We start from the raw sequence: 22,892 nt of genomic DNA, 5'->3' as shown, positions 1-22,892 counted from the left end.
GTCCAAGATTGTGGCACACCACACTCCTCGGTCCCACTTCGACACCTCTCTGCCACTAGCTGCACCACCTTAACAAGTTTCCACCACTGGAGACAGTGCTAATGACTCCATCCTACACCAGGACTGCAGAGCCTTATCTGAGCTTCAAAACAATATCCTATTCTTGAATCAAAAGATCCTTAGACTCAGTTAAGGAGGAAACTCTAAATCAGTGCTTTAATATAAACTAACGAGGCAAGCTCTTTGTGGAATTGTGAAACAAGCCCGATCCTTTGGAATTTTACAGGAGAGGACTTTTGCAGACCAGCTGAAGGGACCCTTCCGTTCCGTGCCTGCTTCTCCCTGCCCTGGACCCTGGGGAGCTGTCTGTATCTCTCTGCCCATTCAGAGGTAAAGCCAGGGATCCGTTCTGGCTTAAATTTGTTTTCTTTTAAGCCCAACACAATCTTTTGTTCAATTAATATTTATGGAAAGCACTCTGCTAAGACATGACCTTCCTTAATAAATATTTGCTGAACTGAATTGACTGTATTATAGTCCCTGGTAGAATTAAAATAATATAAATAGAGATGGGAGGAGGGATGATAGAAGGAAGGAAGGAAGGAAAGGAGGACAGTCTTGCTCATGTGCTTAAAAGGAGAAGAAAGAATAGTAGAACAGGCTTCTAGAAAGACTATGGGGTCTCTGACTGAAGAAGGCAGAAGCCAAAGTAGACAATGGATAAATTTACACTAGGCAGGCCTGGGAATCCCAAGGTCCCCTCCAACTTGAATCTACGCTATACCCTGAGGCAGGACTTAAAGTAAGGCCCTCAAGAACACAGACCTGAGAGACAGACTGGGGTTTGGACAGACTTGAGATGGCCATCTGCTCTCATGACCACTTACAGTCCTTCATGGGACCCTGTCCCTTTCCTGCGAAGCACTTGGCCCACGTTGGAACTGTGTTGTTCCGCAGGTTGGTTTATCACGTATCTGCTCTACTTGAAAACAGGCTCTTCCCCTCCCGTTCCCTAACCGCAGGACTCCCAGCTCCACGCCCAGCTCAGGTGGCTGAATGAGTGAACAGACCATCATTTTGCTTCAGTGACTTCCTCTCCTCCATCCCCAGTTTTCTCACTGATACAACAGGACACTACTTGTATTTGTTTTCTAAGGCTGATACAAGGATCAAATCAGACAAAATATTTCAAATGTCTTACTCACAAGAGGTGTCCAGTAGATGATGCTACCAGGTTGTGACCCCGATCATTATTGTGGACATTACTAGGACCATTAAAGTGAACATTTCACCTCAAATATTACAATAAAAGAACACAGTTTAAAAGGCAAACTGCATGGGAGAGATGTTTGGAAAAAATGGCGAAAAGATTGGGATGCCTGTCCAACTAAATGAAGGCTTAGAGCTGTAAACTGAATAAGGGGCCTCTCTCAGGGGGAGACTGGGGAGCCAGCCAGTGGCCAGAAGGGAGAGGTAGCTAGGACAACACTTTCCCTTGGGTACCCCGCTTTCTTGGACACAACCTCCAAAGGACACACCAAACCGCAGTGGTTACACTGTTTTGGAAACCCAGAGGGCCTCTCCCTGCCGGCCCCAGTCCTTAGTACTCGAAAGAAAATGAAAACACCTAAATCCTTCTCTGAACCACATGGTTGGCCAGGTACAGGTGTATCCTCATTTGTCACAAGCAGACTTTCTTTTCACTTTCAGTCAGAATTTAACTTAGTTGGGCTCAGCAGTTCCAGCCAGGCAGAAGGGGAAGCTGTTCAACCAGCCCACGGTTTGCAATGCACAGGGAGCTGCCCTCGGACCCTGGAGGTACCTCACACTCCTCGGTAGCCTGGTTTGTTGTTTTTTCCATATTCAACTATTTGAACTGCAACTTGGACTTGAAAACATCTGATCTAGGAACTTTTGTGGGCGGCCCTCGTTTGCTGATGCTCTTTGAAACAAGTCCCTGAGCAGAGGCCACAGGGTTGAGATGCGGGGTTCAAAGGCTTCCTCGCCACAGTGCCCCCTCATCTGTCTTCTGACTCAAGAGCCACCGGAGACGTCACATCTGACCTACTGGGGTTAAAACCATCCTCGTGTTACCTCTTTAGTTCAGCACTCAGCCAGTTCTGTTAAGGACCAGACAGTCAATATTCAGGCTTTGTTACAATTACTGAATGTGGCTGTTGTGTATAAAAAAAGCTGTACGTGATCTGAAAAAAAAAAAAAATTTAAGCAGGGCTGTGTTCCAACAAAACTTTAGTGATGGAACACACAGCTACTGGACTTAGCCCTGAGGCCACAGTTGGCCAACCCTGTCTTTAATCACAGGTTTGGCGATTCAGAAAGCCAATGGCTGTGTCTGTCCTGAGAACTAAAGGGAGCCCACCCTAAAGGTAAACAGAACAAGTAGTTCACTTGCTGTGAACTAAAATACAGTGCCAGGCGTAAGTCACACAGGTGACAGGCTCAGAGCTGGAGGCGATGACCAGTTTCTTTGTAAACTGCAAAGATGAGAGCAGCTAGGAGGCAGAGCCCCAGGAAGACGCCGAAAGGAATTTGGCCCCCAACATGCCAGTTCCTCTTCTGAGTCCCTACAGATACCCAGCTGGCCTTCTTCAGTGGTCTGTGCCATCTTCTCCCAATAAATCTCATTTTATTTTCTGCCTCTATTTGCCTGGCTGTGTTCCTGTCCTTAATAACCAAACCACCCCTAAACAAAGCAGTGGCAGAATTGTGTTTAATGACATCTCAGTCCTGTTTAGCTTTGCTGAAAGAGATACAGCCCAAGGAATGCTGGGGAATAATTTTACCTTCAGATGGTCCAATTAATAAAACACTTTAAGTCCTTCATAAGACAAAACTCTAATATGTGGAAAGAAGAGGATGTTAACTTGTATACATTTTCTGACACCTGTCTACAGTTTAAATTCCACCAGTGGAATAAAGGTAGATCATAAAATATTCAGTGCAAGGTTAAGCTAGTGATTTAAAGTCAAAGGAGTGCAATCCATGAGATGAGATTAAAATAATTAGTGCTGCGGCCACACTAAGTCAACATTAGCAGGGGGAGATAAGTGGGCCAGGCTATCTACAAAGGCCGAACAGCTGAGAGATGTGGTTTGGAGCTGGTGGTGGGTGCCACAGGTAAGAAAAGGCGGCGGTGCTCAGGAAAGCGTCCAGTATTCCTCATTCCATCAGAAGGCACAATTCTCTCTCTCTGGGAATCTGAAGAATTATCTCCCTAATTCACTGGGTGGTTTCCAAGGATGGCCTAGACCAGCAGGTGCAAGACATGCTTTAGAGCCTGGCTCTCAGTCACTGGGAAGAGGTGACAGGACAGCTGGCCTCTGGAAGCCTATGCAGGAACCTGACGAGGAATCGTCTTATTTAACACGTGCACACACATGGGAACGCAGCCTGGTACAACCCAAGCTGGCAAGCCTGTTACAATGAATTCCTCCCTAGGGCCTGCCCTTGAGATCTGGGGGAGACATTTAACACCCCTGAATAAAAGGCAGGAGAGAGTGAGACACTGATCGGGACTCAGGGTCTGAGATCTGAACTCAGCTCTGCTAATTATAGCTTTGTGACCACACGGATCACTTTGGCTTTCTGTCTCCCCACTGAAGACACAGGGCTAGACCAGAGTGAAGAAAAGCAGGGCCACAGGCTAGACCTAGTGGTCATCTGCATTTGAAAATAAAGTTTTATTGAAGCACAGCTACAGCCACTTATCTATTTTCTAAAGCCAGTCTTGTGCTACAATGAGGAAGTTGACAAGTTGCAATCGTCCGTATATCCCACAAACCCTGAAATAATTACTACCCAGCTCTACACAGAAATAGTTTGCCAACTCCCATATTAAATAATTTTTATGACATCATTCAAATCCTCTGACTTGTCCCCATGTTGCTATACTAAGAAAATGCTTCCAATGCATGTGAACATGTGTGTATGTGTATGTGCATTCGAGGAGAAGACCCAGCTTTCTCCTTCAGAACAAGCACTTATAAATGATGGGCTTGGGGTGAACCCAAGGGATTTCCCACAGGAGAACCCAGCCAACCAAGAAAAGGGAGATTCCTGGCACACAAAGCAAAATCCGTGGTTTTCAATGAAGGAGAGAACGAAGCCCTTGCCATAACACACACCTAACAAGGTTTGCATTTCCCCAAGTATCAGAAAACCTCAGCCCAGGGTCACTGCTTCCCTACACAGACTCAAAACTGATAAAAACTATGAGCAAGCTCTTGCTCTGCTTTGCTCGGTAATAAATTCAGCCAATCCTGCACTTAAGATTTCTATTCTAGCCACTCAGAAAATTGGAGATTTCTATTTTCATCCCAGAAAACCCAATTTAAGAAGAAGAGCCAACCAGGGGACGCATACTCAAATTTCCACTCAACATTGCCAAATGTTAAAGAGAATCACTTCTTGTTAGAGCTCTCCTTATACATAGGACATAAGGGCTATCTTTTCCACAAAGAGCAATCAATTCCTGGAGAGAGAAAGAACCAGCAGTTGCCACCGTGGCCACCTTCCTCGTTGGGGTGAAATTATGGGCTGACAGTCTCTGCCAGCTGGTATTTTTCTGATATGGGTCATTTGTCATTTTGACAGGAGGACTGGAAAGGAATTGAATGCTAGCTTTAATCCACGTGACTGAAAGCATACTCATATCAAAAATAAGTGCCTGTGATTATGAGGCTGTTAAATCATTAATCCCTAAAATCCTCCATCTGCTGTGAAACAAGCCTCGTTTGGGTATGTAACAAAATTACCAACGCAGGTCCAGATGCCACTGCCCACCCATCCCTGGTGGCCTGCAGCCAGCGACTCAACACAGCAGCCTCCAGTGGAAAGCGGTCCTCCCCACCCCCATCTCTACGTATTGGATGGTCCTGCCGGGTTTTGTATCCACCCTCACAGACTCTCTGCATGGGGAAATGGATTTCTAAGTGGATGGCTGGGGTCACACACCCTTCTTCAGGCAGGGGTGAGGTCAAAGGGTTCAGGACCACTGGGAGTGGGACAGGGTGCCCAGGAACAGAAGGCCCTCTGAGCAGCCCAAGCCGTCATCTGTCTCTAAGAGTATCCTGGAGCTGTCACATGCTGCTTCAAGGGGTCAGCAGCCCAGGAAGGGGGTCAATATCATCCCAGGAAAGGGAGCCAGCTCACCACACTAGTACTAAAAAGACACCTCACAGGGGTGTTGTGGGGACATTTTCCCAGAGCAAATAATGCTCACTGCTTTTTGGCAATCAGTTCATGTCCAGACCCCGGGGAAATGGAGATGTGGGATCTTCTTTTCTATGAGGTTCACTGGTTTGCCGGGATTCTCTGTTCTTCCTGCTCCTCTCTCCTGCCACTTAGCTCATCTGCCTCTCTCCTCATAATGCAAATAGTCACCCGGGAGCTTGCCTGCATTCATATGCTGAAAAATAGCAGGTCATTTTTTTTTCCTGGATTTAAGCTTTTAGATAAGTGGCTTTGTCATTGGTGGGCATTTTTCTTTTCTGTCTCCCTGGGAGTCTCATGAGGGGTTGTCAGTAAGAATCTTGGGGGATGAACTGCCAGTCACTGCGAAGCCTAAAGGAATTCCAAGTGAAGGTCTGACTTTGGGCCCAGCCTCTCCCTGGAGAGAAGCCAACTCTGGGCCAGCAGCAGCTAACGCCCAGCATGCCGTGCCACCCTCCGTCCTCACCACAGAAAGCATTTTAGGACCAGAAATGCTGTCTCAGAGCCATGAAATCTCAAAGCTCCCTAACAACCTTCCTCTGGTACACACTGGTTAGTATTCTCTGATCTCTGTTCCTTGACCAGGCGTCCATTCCCTACCCAGTCCACAAAGACTCCGCTTAAGCCCCACTCCTTCAAAGTGGTAATGCTACATTTTCTCAAGACTGATTCTATTTGACTATACCTTGTGATTTTTTTTATTCCCCACTTTACTTTATTATCCTAAATATATTATTTTAGCATTAAGTGCACCGGCAACTGGGGGAAACATAATGTTCAAACGTAAGGATCCCAGCTGGATTGAGACTTTGTGGTTTGGAAGAAAATTTTTCTCATTCCAGTGACTTGAAAACTCAAAGGCTCTGTGATAAGCACATGTGGAGATTTGCTTTCTAAAATCCTAAAATATTCTCTGCTATTCACAAAGTTTTCAAATGCACATGAATAAAACATCATGATTTCTCATGGGAACTATGCTCAAATGTTGTCCAGATGAGAACAGCCTTTTGGAAGTCTCTGAGGCTATGTAAGTCCACAGAGCCCCAGCCAGGAGAGTCAGCAGGGCCTTTCTGAATGACTCTGGTGGTTCCCAGAATCCCCAGTACTGAGGACATTTGACACCTAGTGTTGGGGGGGGGGGGCACCATGGGAAATCATCTTCGCCTTACACTAGCTTTCAATTTGTGTCATCAGGGACACACTAGATGCTACAAATTTATAACATATTACCTACCTGGTATTTCTTGTATGCAGGATTGGACCTTTGCATTTTATTTTAGGACACTGTCCATACTCAGATTTCAGAACTTCACAAACCAGCCTTCTCCAGGTTGCATCAGGGAAACTTTGCAAAACACTCTCTCTGTGACCGTATTCCTCAGTTCCTCTACAAAATGATTGCTAGAGTCACCTTCAAGACATCCAGAACTGATCATCGTCCTGTGGTCCTGTGCTTCTGCATTGCCTTTAGAATGAGGTTCAAACTCTGCAGGCTGGAAGCTGGACTTCAGTCAAGATGGAGTCACAGGAGAATTTACCCTCCCACCTAAGCCAACCCCCCCGCCCAAAAAAAGGACACAGTATAGGAAATAATAGTTTGCAAAAACTAGACCTGAGGCAATGGGGGTATTGATCTCTGAGGAACAGTGAACAAAGAGGATGAGCCCCACCATTGCTCCAATTTCCTGATTTGAGAGAGTTCCCAAGCTGTAACCCAGGATGCTAATACCAGACAGAGCTTCGATGACTCCCTGACTTGAGAATACAGAGCTGAGAGTCCCGAGAGACAAGACAGCTCAGGTTCACAGGATGGAGAATCAACAGGAAAGAGCTTCACAGAGAGGAAGCTCTGGAGATTTTCATGTAGTGAGATGAATTTTGATCAGCACGTGTACAGAAACATCCAGAGGCTGTGTAAAGAACCACCAGCCTGGGACACTGTGAGAGGACATGGAAGGGCTAACCCTAGTAATTAGAAATTCTGAACCCTAGACTGAGCATGGCCCTTATCTCACCTAAATGCATCTCAAAGGTAAGATCCAAACAGATCAAACTACTTCCAAGCAACCTAACTTTGTCACAGAAGCTCAAAAAATTTATAGAAATCCATATATGTGTGTGTGTGTGTGTGTGTTGTGTGCTCACAGAGACATATACATTCCCCCCAAAGAAATATGTGGTATACCATTAAAAATGACCAGGAATGGGCTGGGGATGTGGCTCAAGCGGTAGCGCGCTCGCCTGGCATGCATGCGGCCCAGGTTCAATCCTCAGCACCACATACAAACAAAGATGTTGTGTCCGCCGAAAACTAAAAAATAAATATTAAAATTCCCTCTCTCTCTCTCTCTCTCTTTTAAAAAAAAAATGACCAGGCATGAAAAGATGCAGAAAAACATAAACTTTAAGAAAGAAAAAAAATTCATCAACTGACCTACAACTGAAACAGATATTAGCATTAGCAAAGACATTAAAACATTTGCTATAGTAGTATTCTACAGGTTCAAATGTTGCATAGAAATATGGGGGATATTAAAAAATACCAAAATTGAACTTTTAGAGATGAAAACCACAATGTCTGAGATGGAAAAATAGAGCAGATGGGATTAACAGCAGACCAGACATTGCAGGAAAAATGTCAGAGAACTTGAAGATATCAAGAATTTAAATAATTAACAAAGTAACCATGAGGAATGGGAAAATGTCAAGTGGCCTAACCAGCCATTAGGGAAGAAAGAAGAAAAGAGAAGGACACAGAAGAAGCCCTTGAAGAAATAATGGTTAAAATTTTCCAACTGGTGAAAATTAAAACCCACAGATCCAAGAATCCCAATAAACCCCAAACACAAAATATATGAGACAAATTACAACAAGATATATCAAATTGCTCACAACAAATGATGAAGATACAATCTGAAAGGCAGCAGAGAATAAGAGATATGTTAAATGTAAAAGATTAAAAATAAAAACTACAAAAAAAATCTCTTTTTTGTCTCTGTGACCAAAAGACCTGACAAGAACCATTTCAGAGAAGGAAGAGTGTATTTGGTCCTCACGATTTCAGATGCCACAGTCCACAGATGGCCAACTCCATTACTCTGAGCCTGAGGTGAGGGAGTAGACCATGGCAGAAAGATCTAGAGCTGGAAAGTAGCTCAGAATATGGAAGCAGAGAGAGCTCTGATCAACAGAGACAAAATATGAACCCCAAAGGCAAGCCCCCAGTGACCCACCTCCTCCAGCCACACCCCACCTACCTACAGTTACCACCCTATTGGGGATTAATCCTCTGATTAGGTTAAGGATCCATAGCCCAATCATTTCCCCTCTGAATTTTCTTGCATTGTCTCACATGGGCTTTTGGGGAACTCCTCATAAAGCATAACAGATTCCTTAGAGGAAATAACACAAGCAAATTACTGACAGGAGAGAAAGATCTTTAAAGTGCTAAAATTAAAAATGTCAACTCACAAAAGATAACTTCCAAAAGTAAAGATAAAATCATTTTTCAGATACACAGAAGTTTAACACACACATAATCAGCAAAGGCACACTACAAAAAAAAATATTACAGGGAGGCCCTCAGGAAGAAGGGAAATTATTTGGAATTGGAATCTACACTAATGAATGAAAAACACCAGAAATGGTCACTTCCAGACTCTATATAGAAAATTTTTTCTGATTGTTTGAATTTCTTTAAGAAACAATTGGTAGCCTAAATAAAATGATAACACAGTGCGGTGAGGTTTGTAACATGGGTTAAACACATCATATGACAAGGTAGCACAAAAATCAGGAAGAGAAAATGAAGGTAAGCGATTGTGTTCTTATACCACAGGTAAAGTGACATGATGTCACTTAAATATAAACTCTGGTAAGTTAAAAAGTATACCATAGACCCTGAAACAACCACAGAGAAAGCAAAACAAATAATCAAAGCTAATAAGCTTTCAGAGAAGAAAAACCCATTAAAAAAAACTAATATAAAAGAAAAAAAGATGAAGAAAAGGAACATAAAGACAGTTGGAGCAAATTAAAAAAAAAAAGACAGCAAAGTGATCAATTTAAACCCAACCTTTGAGTAACAACATTAAATGTAAACATCCTAAACACTCGAATCAAAAGATACAGATTCACATTGGTTTAAAAAAAAATCAAGACATAACTATACTGTGTACAAAAAAATTTGCTTATTTAGACATTTAAAGGTTAAAAATAAAAGGAAAGAAACAATTCCATGCAAACACCAAACACCAATCAAAAGAAAGCTGGAATGGCGGCATTAATATCAAGGAGATTTTTAAGTACAGAACATTACCAGGGATAAAGAAAGCCATTTCATAATGAAAAGGGGATAATTCATTAGGAAGATATAACAATCTTAGATTTATGAGCACCTAATAACAGAGATTCAAAACCCAGGAAGCAAGACCTGATAGAACTTCAAGGAGAAATAGAGTGGACATATCCACAGTTGTTAGCAACGTCAATACTGCTCTATTAACAACTGATTAAGCAGACAGAAAATCATTAAGGATATAGAAGATGTGAACAACACCATCAATCAACTTGACCTGGTTGACATTTATAGATCATTCCATCTAATGACAGAATACATATTCTTCTCAAAAGCACATGCAACATTTCTAATATCTTAGTCACGAAATAAGTCTCAGCAAATACAAAAGGATTCCAATTATTCAAATATATTCTGCAATCAGACTAGAACGAAATTAGAAATCAAAATAAGAATAATATCTGGGAAGTCACCACTATTTGCTACCTCTTCTTCCTGGTTTCTTGACCCCTTGATGATTCAACCTCATCTTGTGCTTATATCATGGGCTCCTGGTACTGTCATAGCAAACGCTGACATGGTGCTCACCCAGCGCTGGATGCAATGTCCATCGTGGTCTTGTAAAAGTCCATGATCTTATTCTCACTCCACAGGCAGAGAATCTGAGCCATGCGATAGTAAAGGAATTTGCAGAGGTCACAAAGCTAGGGAGTGCTGAGTTGAGATATTCACTGGGGCATCCTGAGCCCCTGGTCTATGTTCTGGGTACTAACCTCTTGCCCTTCCATCCCGTGTCTGCCGACCAGCCATTTCAGACAGAGGTACTTCTTCCCCTGGGCCTTTGCTCAGTCAGCTCCCTCTTTGAGGTGTGGATTGATGGTCTTCTCCAAGTGGTTCACAGGGTCTCCTTCTTGCCTCCTCCATTTGGGCACACCTCAACACTCAGCTCAAAAGCCACCTCAATTTCACTCCTCAAGATTTCTCTGCTCCCCATAGGAAGGACATAATTCCTTTTCTGAACTCCTGAAACTCTCTGTAGTAATATCCAACATTGCTTGATATTATTTTTATCATTTCAAATAATGAAATTGAAGAAGCCATCAAAAGTGTACCAATAAAGAAAAGCCCAGAACCAGACGGATTCTCAGCCGAGTTCTACCAGATCTTTAAAGAAGAACAAACACCAATCTTTCTCAAATTATTCCATGAAACAGAAAAGGCGGGAACTCTGTCAAACTCATTCTATGAAGCCAGTATCACCCTGAAACCAAAACCAGACAAAGACACATCAAGGAAAGAAAACTTCAGACCAGTATCCCTGATGAGCATAAATACAAAAACTCTCAATAAAATCCTGGCAAGTCACATACAAAAACATATTAAAAGATAGTGCACCATGATCAAGGGGGTTTCACCCCAGGGATTCAAGGTGGGTTCAATATACAGAAATCAATAAATGTAATGCACCACATAAATAAACTTAATGACAAGAACCACATAATTATCTCAATGGATGGTGACAAAGCATTTGACAAAATACAGCAGCCATTCATGTTTAAAACACTAGAAAAACAAGGGATAGAAGGAACACACCTCAACTTTGTAAGGGCTAAATAGGACAACCCAAGACAAACATTATTCTGAATGGAGAAAACTGAAAGCATTCCTTCTAAAACAGAAACAAGACAGAGAGGCCCACTTTCACCACCCTATTCAACATAGTCTTTGAAAATTTATCCAGAACAATTAGGCAAGAGAAGGAAATTTAAATAATATAAATAGGAAAATGAGAGTTCAAATCATCTCTGTGCACCAATGACATGATCTTATATTTAGAAGACACAAAAAACTCTACCGTAAAACTTCTAGAACTCATAAATGAGTTCAGCAAAGTAGCAAGATATAAAATCAATGCCCATAAATCAATTGCATTCCTATTCTCCAATGATGAATCTGCTGAAAAAGAAATTAGAGAAACTATCCCATTCACAATTGCCCTAAAAATAAAATAAAATACTTGGAAATCAATCTAACAAAAGAGATGAAGGACCTCTACAATGAAAACTGTAAAACACTAAAGGAAGAAATTGAAGAAGACCTTAGAAGATGAAAAGACCTCCTATATGCTCGGATAGTCAGAATTAATAATGTCAAAATGGCCATACTCCCAAAAGCACTATACAGTTCCAATGTGCTTCTCATCAAAATTTCATTGACATTTTGTATAGTAAAATAATAGAGTTAGATGAGCAAGAGGGGCAGAGTCCATCAGAAGCAAAGCAGGGGAGGAGCAGGATCTGGCTTTCCCAAGACAAAAATTAAAATAGGTTGAAAAAACTCGTGCTCCTTTCTTCTCTGTTTTATGTTCAATGGAAACATAATAACTACACACATCTGTGGGGTATAGTGTGATATTTCTATTCATGAATATATCAATAGTGATTAAATCAGGATAATCAACATCCATCACCTCAAAAATTTATCATTTGTGATGAGAGCATTCAAAATACTCTGTTCTAGCTTCTTTGAAATATACAATATAGAATTGTTCACTAGTCACTCTGCTGTGCAATAGAGCATCAGAGCTTATTCTTCCCCGCCCCTATCTCCCTGGACCTTCCCAGCCTCTGATAACCACTCTTCTACTTTATACTTCCTAGCAATCAGTTTGTTTGTTTGTTTGGAGTCTGCAAATGAGTCTTTCTGTGCCTGGCTTATTTCATTTCACTTAATGTCTTCCGGGTTCATCCACGTTGCCACAAATAATGGGCTGGCTCTTGTTCTTTTTGTGGCTGAATGGTATTTCACTGAGTACACATTTCATATTTTCTTTGTCTGTTCATCTGTTGATAGACATTGTTGATTCCGTACCTGGCTGTCATAAATAGTGCAGGGGGATCTTTCCAACATCCTGATTTTATTTCCCTTGGGTCAGTGTCCAGTAAAGGGATTGCGCAAAGATTTAATGCACTCTCTTTCCAAAAATATCTATAACGTTCTTCGCAAAAATAGGAGGAAAAGTTCTAAAATTCAATGCACAAAAGACCACAAATAGTCAAAGCAAACTTGAACAAAAAGAACCAAGCTGGAAACGTTACCCCTGACATCAAAACACACTGTAAAGCTATATTAATCAAAACAGCATGGTCTTAGCATAAAGTAGACACAGAACAGAGAGCACAGAAGTGAATCCACACAGAGCCAGCTGATTTTTAACAAAGGTGTCAAGAACACACATCACGATGGGGCAGATTTTGCAATAAATGGTTCTGGGAAAACTGGATGTCGACAAGAAGAAAGAAACCAGAGTTCATCCCCACAGACGGCCACCATCCTTAATGCCTTCCTCATCAGCAAAGCCATTTCCCTCACCTCACCTATGGTCACGTCCTGGGCATGCGTGCCCGATAAGTCAAGGCTGGACTCGCCACTGCTTCAGAAACACGTCCGTCAGCAGCCCTACCCTCTCCCGTGCTCAGCTGCCCAGCCCAGCCTGTGGCTGCCTGCTGCTCCTGGGTTCTCTCTCTGGATTCCTGACCAAGTCTGCCCACCCCCACTCACCCTCCAGTACCAGCCTGCTGTGGCATCAAAGCACAAAGTGACCTTTTCAAAATGAAAATCTCATCATGTCATGTCCTGCTTAATGCTCTGTAAAAGGATAAAGATGAGCACTCTGGCCTCGGGGCTCAGCATGGCCTGACCCTACCTGCCTCTCCGCCATCTCACTGTATGCACCAGATCTCTGAATCCCAGTCAGGCGGCCTCTCTCCACCCAACCTGCAAAGCCCTTCCCCTGCTTAATTCCTCCTCTCTCTGTGGATTTCTGTTAAACCTCCCTTCCTGGGGGAAGCCACCCCTGACCTCCTCCAGAGGCAATTCCTTCATTATAACCCCCAAGAGCACCAGGTACCTGGCCTTCCCCACCTTTGCACAATTTCAGTTCTGCAGTCACTGTGTTTTGCTCACGGGGATCTGTAGCACTGCACCTTGAACTCCTTGGGGCAGACACCCAAGAGAAACTCACTTCTGCTTCCCCTCCTCAGCCTCAGTCCAGAGGAGGAGGCTACAGGAGGTCGAGCCAGGCAGAGCAATTCAGCTGCCTCTTTTGTTTGGGAAACCTCCCTGTCTACTTTAGATAACCCTGGTGTACAAGGAATGATAACAGATGATTAAATAACACTATTATCTCTCCCAGCTTTTCCTGGGTAGTTTTTTTTTTCTCTCTCCCAAGAAGCCTCCTGCCTGGGTCTGAGGGTGCAACTTCCGATTCCAGTTCTTGGAGACGCCCAGGCCCTAGTGTGTTTTGATCATGATTTCTTGTAACAACTGCTCTTTGCCTCCACATGATAAATTGATCAAGTACTTGTAGTGTGATGTTCGCGCCGCTCCGCTGATGCAGTTTTCGGTGATGGTCTCGTGTCTGCCTCTGCAGCTAAGTGGATTTGCAAAGCACATCCTCCCGGAGCTCGGGATCTGTACACGGAATTGGACTGATGGAATTACTGATGAATGGCAGGGCACAATTGAATCAAAGTGGTCATTCCAAACAAATGTAAATACATTAAGGATTTGGAAAAAGCTGAGGCTAGCTTGATTTATGCCTCTCCCTACCCTGAAGACAGAGATAGGGACTTTCATTTATTTAATTATATCATTGTCAAGAAATAATAGATCTGGAGCCAAATAGACCTCAGGTAAACATTCTCCACCCTGACCCAAAATCAGGCTCTGCAAAGGCTACGACTTTCCCTACCCTGATGCCTGGTTCTTAGGAGTTTACCTGGCTATAATAATGTTCAGGATTTGGAGTCAGGTTTACATTAGCTTCTTTCTGTTGACTTTTCTGTTTTTATTTATTTTTTTCCTCTTTTTATCCCAACGGATTAGATTATGTGTTTTTTAGGAATCTCTCATTTTTCTAGAACACAATTGATGTTCTTCACATAGGAGGGGAGAAAGCAGAACAGGGTAGGAGAGAGGTTTTCCAAAAAAAATAAAGGGCAGCTGCCTGGCGCGACCTCCCGCAGCCTCCTCCTCTGGACTGAGGCTGGATCCCTGAGGAGGGGAAGCAGACAAAAGCTTCTCGTGTTCCTCATGATCCTGGAGATGTCCTGAGGAGCCCACCATCTCATAACCAAAACCTGTGGCTGGAGCCCACCCCAGAAGAGAAGGTTCTAGCATGCCCCAGGCTCCTGCCTGATCATTGCATGGCGGAGCCCCTGTTTATCACAGCCCTGGGTCACACCCATTTCTGGCTTACCAAGGTTCCCTTTTGATATTGACTGCTTCATATTCATCTCATTTGATCCTTGAAATACTGGAGGCAGCAGGGCAGGTGTCACCACTCACCTCTGAGCCACAAAAACAACGCCCTGTGATGGACATTGCCCCTGATGCCCGCGGGCTTCCCTTCCCTCTTCTACTCTGTGCCTTAATGCTGTGGCTGCTTTGCCATCACCAGGGCTGTGGCCACCACCACCAAGCTTAAAGAGAAGGTCATGATTAGGAGAAACCAAACTCTCTGCCTCCCAGAATCTTAAACCAAGCAGACAACCCAAGGCAGGAGGGTCGGCCCTCAGTGTCTGTTGCTGTGACCCCTGGGTGGCCAGACTGGCTGCTCAAATCCCTTTCTTTTATAACACTTCCAGCTTCTCAATGAATCTGTTTTTTATTAAATTAACCAGAGTTCATTTCTATTGCTTGCAACCAAGGAACCCAGCAATAGGTTTGCGATTTGCCATGCCCCCAACCCTAGACACAGGTCTCTTGACTTAATCCAGTGCTGGTGCTATGCCAGGGGCAGGATCCAAGTCATAGTATCTTGCCCAGCACAGAGGAGAAGATGGTGGGAATAATGCCATGAATACCAAGCTCTTTGTTAACTCAAGGTGATTTTGCCCTTCAAGAGCCATCTGACATAGCCTGGAGCGGTTTCACTACTGGTGGGCAAGGGGGCATGCTACTGACACCCAGTGGGTGGAAGCCAGCGATGCCACTCAATACCCTACCATGCACCCGACAAACCCTCCCTAACAAAAAATGTTTTCCTCAAATTATCAAAATTACCAAGAAACCTAGAAAATGGGCTTATCTGCCATTTAGTAGGTCCAAAACATTAAAGATTCAAGATGTGCTACAAGTTCCTGACGGCTTGATGCTTAACGCATCAAAGGTCCTGCAACTTGCTGCTGCCAGGTCCTCGGTGGGCTGGTGAGTCTCCTTTCTGTGACCCAGCAATGCAGATGGTTCACCATGTGATGCTGCCATCTCAGCACCTGGTTTCCAGGTGGCTCAGACAAGGTAGAACTGGAGTCTTGAGTTTTAGTGCTCCAGCCTAGAAGTGACACCTGTCAGGTGGCACTCATGACCTGTCAGGGAACTATGAAACATGGGCAGGAGTGGGGGACAATGCAGTGGATATGTCCCCCACCCGACCCTTCAAGCCCAGTGCTGCTCCATGTCAGGAGACACAGAAATCTGCCCACATGACATACAGTTAAGGCACACATTTAATTATCTGAGTATCTGCTATGCAGTGAAATGCTAAGCTGTCTTCTGGAACTTAGGCTGTTTTTGTTTTTGTTCTAATTTTTCAACCTCAAAGAATGACTTGGTTGAAGCAGCCCTGACTACAGACAATAATTCTTATCTACAAATAAAAGTCATCAAGACCTGTTTTGTTTGGTGGTGATTGAATTGTGAACTTCAGGGGACTGGCCATAACCAGGCCAAATTCTGTTCATTCAAAGGGTATTTCCTTCTAAGAAGGCCAGAGACATATCAATTGTATTATATTTGAACTTAATGCAGTACATTTATAAGAGACCAATACGTTTTCAATGTAAATATCTAGTCAGACTCAATTTATGCAGACCTGACACATTTCATTAAGAGTCTTTGTGCATGAAACAAAGATTCTCATTCATTTTGGGCAGTTTCTTAACCATGGTACAAAATCATTCCTGTAGCCATTTCTAACATAAAAATGTCCCTCCAAACTTGTGATCCTCCAAATTCCTAACTCAACAGAGGGATACTCATTAAAATTATTGTGGATGCAAATAAAGCATCTGGCTCTGGCTGGGTGCATTGGCACACACCTGTAATCCCAGCTACTTGGGAGTCAGAGGCAGGAGGATCACAAGTTTGAGGACAGCCTCGGCAATTTAGCAAGATGCTCAGCAACTTAAGGGGATCCTCTGAAAACTTACATTTTTTTAAAAAGGATCTGATTCTGGCTGACTTGAGACCAAAGGCAAGGGTTCCGACAGGATAGTAGTGAGCCTACAGAAACAAAGACTGACAGGGCAGCCGGGGTTTGGGAAGGACAGAACCAGGGCACTCCAATCAGGGTTCAGGAACCTTCTCCTAAGGTCCTTCTGCTTGTGTTGGGGTGGCTCAGCTCCATTACCCTGGCTGTCCATAACCCCTCATGAAGCTTGTTTCCCAGGAGCCGCTGGATTGAGCAGGCTAAGGAGGGTATCTCTGCCCCTGCATGTTGGGTTTCTAGTTCTGGCTCCAACCAAGATCCTCCATATTTCCACTCTACATGACTGGAAAAATGATCACCTTTCTCTGAGCCTCATTTTGCAATCTGTAAACTGGCATAAAGACGACAAGTAACTCGGCAGTTGTAGCGTGGTTATGAGGAGCAAATGCACAGGAAACAGCACAATTTTTAACAATGTAACAACAGAGTAAATTAGATGTTGGCTAAACATAATAGTATTTAATAATCCTATGATTAATTGTGATATTGTAATTGGCAAGAGAAAGAGATGGAATGAACTAATCCCAAAACTGTACCCTGTTTTTACAGTATATCTCTGTTTTCTTGATACATCTTTTCTTAAAATCTGTGCCTTTCCTTCAATCATTGAACATGGATTCTGGAACCAAAGTATCTGGGTTTGAATCTAGATTCACCACTAACTAGCGGTATGACCTCAGGCAAGTTTCTGAACTTCAGTTTACTCATCTGTAAAATGCAATCATATCAGCACTTAACTCAGAGGACTGTCATAAGGATTAGATGTACTAGTATTTGTAAAATAAAATGATAACTGGTAACTCTACACATTTAGTACTATTTGAGTTTGTTAAATAAGACAGAATGCAGGGAAACTTTGAGTCAGTAAATATATCCAATGAGTTGACTTCCAGATATCATGCCTTTGTAAGGTTGCTGGGTACGTAAGGTTCACCCTGTTCTATTTGCTGGCTCGCCATTTGATCATTTTTCAAATTTGGGTTACATAAGATTACACCCATGCAATCCATCATCCAGGTCTATTCAGCTTGATGGGAAGTGATTCAGGGGATCTCATATGAATCAAAATATCCTGAAATGCTTTGATCTCGGGAACTACTGGAGATCCAGCTGTGCCCTGGCCTCAGTACAAAGCAGTGACACCTAACTTCCAGTTGGCTTTGAGACTGTGGAAGTCTCAGGGCGCAGATGGCAACAGGGTCTGGGGAGCCAGCAGATGGTACCTGGTAAACAAGCCCTTGAAGATGAGCAGCAGCTGCAGAAGGAAGGGCCACCCCAGGGCAGGCGGTGTGGCATATAAATTGTGTGTTCCTGATCAAGCCTCTCGGAGGCTCAGCAGAAGGGTGATGTGGGGGGCCTTCTCTATAGATGTCTAGTGAACACTGTCACCTTATTTTGACATTTCACCCTATTAGAAGGGACAAGGAGGGCTGACAGCTCTCCCTAAAGACTCAAGAGGCCCAAGAGACTGAGGAAGACAGGAGCTGGCTTCAGACCTCTGTGTGACTCTGGGGCTCGGCCTCCTGGTCATTGTTAGACTGACTTCAGCCCCGACTTGACTTCCAATCACTGGGCATGCAACTTTGTATTCCGCCCTCCGACTGAGAAGAATCGGGGTCACCTCGTTTGCTTTCTAAAACTTCTCAGAAATTCCTCCATTCAATCCTCAACCCACTGAAGCCAGTTTCCTTTGCTAAAACTTCACTGATACACGGTTTCATTTCATCTTCTGGGTACTTATTATTAATCAGAATTAAGATTCCCCTTTTCCAAATGCATGGTAGACTCCGGCAAAATACTTTGACGAGAGGTTCTTTTCAAGATTTCATCTTACGTATTCATTTAAATTGTGTCTCCTTGCAAAAACTATCTAAAACAGCTTACTGCTTAATAATTTCATCTCATTTCTTGAAAGGTAACAAATAATTTTACCCTAGTTAAGCTGACGGAGTTTAAAACTACCATTGACCACCCCTTGTCAACTTGACATTCACACATACCTCTTTTTAACCGTACTTAACTTCGTCATCTCACACATATGACTGAAGACAAAACGCCCAGAAGAGTCCCCTTATATGTCTGTGGGCATGTCCGTTCCTATTCTAGGTGAGTTGCACTTTGCTTTTGAATATCTGTAACCTGTATACTGAAATAACACTCCTATTGAGATGCCTTATGTAAGATGGCAGGGTGATGGGAAGAAGGTAGAAAACAGTTAATACATGCAAAAATGTAGGTCCACCAAAGTAAGGAAAAAATGTTCCAGATATTACTGTTTCCGCCACAGGGTCCAGCTCTTCTGTTCCGTACTCCACATGCCTTTGCCTTCAGCAAGCACACCAGCTAGTCTTCATTCCCGGATGTGAGCTGACTCAAACCTTCAGCTCCGAAGGGTCTAGGCCACTGGAAGTCCTGGCTGAATTGTGTGGCTGGGGTTTCCACTGACTCTGGTCATAGGACACTGGAGTACTAAGAAGTATGAGGAAGTACTCCTCCTCCTCCTCTCCCCTGGAGAGAAGCCACCAGGGATGGAGTCAGTCAGCCCAGGCAGGACAGAAACTCTTCCCTGCCTGCTTATTCACTGGCTTAAGGTCCCAAAGTGGCTGGCTGGCTGGCAGCCTCAACTTCCTGTGGAATGGAGCCATTGCTGAGTCTCCTGGTAGAAGTATTTATCCCCAGGAATTAAGAAATCTAGAGCATCAGACTCAAAGACAAGAAGCAAAACCTCACCACTGGTTCCCAGACATGATGGTGACAAGCCACTCCCATCTTCACTCCTTGATTCCCAGATCCAGAAAGGTTCTGGGGGAAAGAGTATCATTTTGTCATCGGCTGATATAAAGCACATGATCCTAGCCCTGCAAGGTATTTTCACCCACCTACCACTGTAAGGCAATCCAGTGTCTCTCAGGGCAGTGGCTTCAGAGTCATGAGGTATAGTCAGGTGGGCTCCATGACCATTGTTCTGTTGATACACTTTGTTTTTTCAAGCCCCAGGTCATATGGACTTCTCATTTTGATGATGGAATGCTGTTATGCACCCCCAACCCCCTGCCTAAGTGGATCAGATCATATTAAACTCCTGATGGCTGGCTTAGGTCATGTGGTCCTTGCTGGCCTGTGGTCAAGCATCTGATGTTGACCTGTAGACACCTGTCACAAAGAACCACCTCCCTCAGGCTCTCCAGTGCACTTAGAAACAACCAGACCATTCATTCTACTCCCTATTTTCTTCAGAATATTCTATTGCAGCAACTCCTTGTTCACCTGTAAAACTGCGAAGTGGGGGAAGACGTCTATGGGAGGCTGCTGACTGTGCGTGGGGACAGGTCTGAAGTCACTAAGGGTGGCAGGGATGGAGGGCCAGGAAGAAAAGGTGGACACAAAGAGGGAGAGTCAAGGACAAGATGTAACCTTGCTTCACATTCCCAGAAGAGCAAAACATTCCAACACCCGTTTTTAAATAAGCCCCAAGAAAAAATAACATCTGTGTGGGTCACTCCAGACACGAGGACAACACTAAAGGAGTCAGATGAGAGGCTTTAAAAATGGGGCAGCTGGCACACTGGCACCACGCACCTTCAGCTGCTACTCAAGAGCACTTTGTGGGGCAGTGACCTGAGGAAGGCCAAGGCCATGCCAGAGCATGGAGTCACCAGAGCACAGGGGACTGGGGCTTCCCCAACTAGAAACTAGAGCACAGGGCAGAACCGTCAGGGAGAAGGAAAGGTCAAGGGAGCAGGAGTGAAGTGGAGGAAGGCGAATGTCATCTGAGCTTCATCTCCTGTCTCTTCACTTTGCTGTTCATAGAAATCCAGGGCCACAGCAGACCAAAATGACTAAGGGCCTTAAATTCCCTGAAAACCCCCGGGGAGCCAGGAGGTCTAGGCTTATCTTGCTGATTCTCTGGGTGGTCCTAGGAGAGCTACCTGGGGCCTTCCCAGAGGTCAGTTACCTGATCTGCAAAGTAGGGGGAGGGGCTTGGAGGACACCAGATGCTCCCTCTGGTCCGAACAACCTTGCACTCTGTGAAACAAGACTTTTTCCTACAGGGGACCTGTCCTAACCGCCCACTCAGCAGGACATGCTCTTGATGCTGGACTGTGCTGAGGAATTGACACTCTGGTGTTCTGGCTGACTTCTACCTGTCATGTCACTTCTGTCATTGCCAAGGTCCCCGTGATGGGCTCACCCAGATCCACCACGCCTTTGCCATTTCCCCCGGCGGCCACTGGATGGCTGAAATCACAAGTTCATCTGTGCCCCAGGACAGGACCAAGATAAGCTAGTCCACATGCAGAGTAAGGCCCAACCCCGCCCTGGGAACAGAGCTATCCCCAGGTGGTGAGTGAGGGGACCCTTCTCATCTGGGGCACATGGACTCATTCTGCAGAGGAAAGCAGTGCTGGTGAAGGGTTCTTAAAACTAGACCCAACTTTGCAGAAATCAAACTGAGAAGAAACATAGTACTTGACAGCTGTCTGGCTGCTGGAATAAAAGCCAACTTGTTGATTGTAATCCAGGTTAGAAGCAAACAGCTAGAACTACACATGAAAAATATAATAATTTAAATGTGTTCTAGGGGTGACATTTCAAGACGGGAAAGCACCAGTTCCCATGGCTCCAGTGTTAAGATAATGAAATCCTTGTCATTAGACCAAACAGGGTACCTGGATCACTTTAGCTACTGCTCAAGTCAGGCCCACGATAGGTGCTATCTCTGTGCCCCTCCACAGAAGGGACAGTCCTAGTAGGGCACAGATGAACTTGTGATTTCAGCCGTCCAGGTCACATGGTGAAGGAGAGTCTGTACTTCCACCCAGGTCCGACTCAGACCACCCTGTGCCCTGTCTATTTACGCAGACGATCTTTAAGGCATTTGGATCAATGAGTTTGGGTGAAGAGTTTCAACTTTGGTGTTCATGCCCTGAGCACTCTGGCCTGGGTCCCCTTAAACAGCATGTGGGGCTCCAGGTTAAAACTGGGCAAAGAAGTACACTCAGCTACGTTTTATTGAATGAACACATGAGCCAGGCACAGGAACTGGGAACAGAAATGAAAACATACAACAGCGAGGCCACGGCTACCACACACTTGAGATATGTGCAGAAATGCCAGGGTGCCCTCAGTGACAGTGTGTTTAATTGTGCTGACATCTTCCCAGGGACGGCCCTCTTTGAAATAAGCCTCAAAGCGCAGGAGGGGCTCACTGGCAGGGGGAGGAGAAGGGATGAGAGGCGGCCTCAGGAAATAAAGGGGGGTGTTCGAGTGACAGAGACCACCGGCCTGTCTCCTAAGAGGCTCTAAAGCCGTAGCCCTCCATGCCTTAGGAATGCTCCGCTTTAATAAGCAAGACGGACACCCAATCTGCCCCTGGGCAGTGTGACTGGAATTAGCAATACCGAGGTGAGGCCCTGTTGCCTCTTGGGCAGTGAAATGAATCAAGCCTGGATAGCAGCTTTTCCATCATCCTGCTGGGAGTCAGGGAACACTCTGTCCCAGAACATGTGGGCAGTCATAATTTATTCTTTGAGAGCTGAGAAGAAAGGGGTGAGCGAACATTTCCCATCTAACAGGAAGGATGTCACAGCCACTGGACATTTGGGGCCCGGAAGTAGGTTCCTGTTCTCCCTGTGGCTGATCAAATTTTTAGAAATGAAGGAACAAAGAATCTCCAGGCGAACCAGCAAAGTCGTCACTAGGACTAAGGACCGAGGACCTGCCCCGGCTTTCAGAGCTGGCTCTGCAAGTCCGGAATGACACTTGAAGATAATGAAATGTAACCTCTGTAAGAACCCATGGAGAGAAAGCTAAAACTGGCTTCAGATTCATAACGTAGAGTCGGGATCCCTAATTTTTTGTGGTAGTTTATCAAGTTGAGGACAGCTTTTAAAATTAAAAAAATAGAACTATGGGTCAATGGCAGATAGACCAGGGAGCAGGGGGTGAGGGGCGGGAGGGAAAGGAGAGGTACTCGGAACTGAATTAGAACAAGGTACAGTCCATGCTTTTATAATCATGTCAAATGGATTCTACTGCCATGTACAACCCAAAAGAATCAATCGATCAATCAATCAACGGGGGGGGGGGGGG

This window comes from Marmota marmota, unplaced genomic scaffold, assembly GCF_001458135.2.
Source record: "Marmota marmota marmota unplaced genomic scaffold, marMar, whole genome shotgun sequence".
In the NCBI taxonomy this organism is placed as follows: Eukaryota; Metazoa; Chordata; class Mammalia; order Rodentia; family Sciuridae; genus Marmota; species Marmota marmota.
This window is presented reverse-complemented; position numbering follows the sequence as displayed.